This window comes from Nematolebias whitei, chromosome 6 (genome assembly GCF_014905685.2).
Source record: "Nematolebias whitei isolate Nwh7 chromosome 6, NemWhi1, whole genome shotgun sequence".
NCBI lineage: Eukaryota > Metazoa > Chordata > Actinopteri > Cyprinodontiformes > Rivulidae > Nematolebias > Nematolebias whitei.
In genome coordinates, this window is record NC_056503.1 from 4,492,987 (window position 1) to 4,494,458 (window position 1,472).

Genomic DNA, 1,472 nt, shown 5'->3' on the forward strand with positions numbered 1-1,472 from the left:
CCCGCTTGCCATTAGCGATAACTCGAGGAGCGTATCTTTTAGTATTTTGAAGCTATAAAAACAATAATATCAAAGCTGTGGTCAAATGCAGAAGTGCAGGTGTTGTTGTGCTTGGTGGCCGACGAAAAAAGTCAAAGCGAGCTAGATGGAGGATTGGAGGGTGGTTTAGACACGACTACTGCTCTACTTGAATCATTTACAGAAGATGGTGAGTGTTTTCTAACTTTAAACATATTTTAAATTACTCATCCCATCGGTTCTGAACATATTTTTAACTAACAAAAGAGGCTGACGCCATAATAGGACAACGTCGGTGCTACGATGCTAAGCTAATTTGCATAAACGCTAACTGTCCTCCGGTCCCGTTTCTCACTGTATTTTATCCAGAACATATTTCAGTGCGTGACGGTTCGTCTCTAAACTCCACATTAAACCCTCCAAGCCTCCCGGCTCCTGCTCCTGCTCCATCAGAGGAGTCTACACCTGACAGAGCTCCATCACAGCCCAGCTGCACCTCACAGAGCAGCACAACGCTGCAGCTTCTGTGCTCGGTAAGAACAGATGCAACTGTTCCACATCACTTTATTTGTGCCGATAAGGACTTGATTTATTTTATTTTTAAAGTAAAAAACTAAAATGTTGAATAAATACTGAATTGGGATGAAATTATGTACTTTGTACACAGGGTCCCAGTTACAGACAACAAAATGTAAAATAAAAACAGTAATAAGATCTAAGATATGAACTGAGAAAAATATCAACTAAAAAACATCTACTAATAAAACACTAAGCACTAATAGCAGTAAACAATCAAAACAATACGTCAAACAGCAACATGAACTTGAGTTTGTGCAGCCTTATGAATATATAACACTGTGAAGAATCACATCATGTTGCTGCTGATCAGTTTCATGTTGCTGCTGATCTGCTTCATGCTGTTGCTGATCTGCTTCATGTTGCTGCTGATCAGTTTCATGTTGCTGCTGATCTGTTTCATGTTGCTGCTGATCTGTTTCATGTTGCTGCTGATCTGTTTCATGTTGCTGTGTTTATTCGTGCTCGTCTGTTCACGTATTGTGTTTAATGTTTTTATTCTACTAGAGCTCATCATATTTTTAGTTGATGTTTTTATTAGTTCATATCTTAGATCTTATTACTGTTTTTATTTTATATTTTATTGTTGGATGTAACTGGGACCCTGTGAACATAATTTTGATCCACCACATGGACCACATGAGGTGCGAATGACGATAAAAAATATCTGTATCTGTATAAAACTTTCTGATTCATATATCCATTATTATTATTATTATATCATTTTCATTATTTTTAAATCAATTTATTTTTCATTTTCTTATTTGATCAGTTTATTATTATTAATATATCTATTATAGCTGTTAGCAGCACCTTTCTTTGTTTCATGCATTTATTCAAAAACAGTATGTAGCTTGAATTAACCACCTGTTTCTTCT

General features: G+C 36.1%; 1 protein-coding gene across 1 annotated transcript in view; it reads right to left on the minus strand.

Annotated features, from left to right (window-relative positions):
• Positions 1 to 1,472, minus strand: part of chrd (chordin) — a 95,175-nt gene that overhangs the window by 39,565 nt on the left and 54,138 nt on the right. The gene's annotated exons all lie outside the window — the stretch shown is intronic.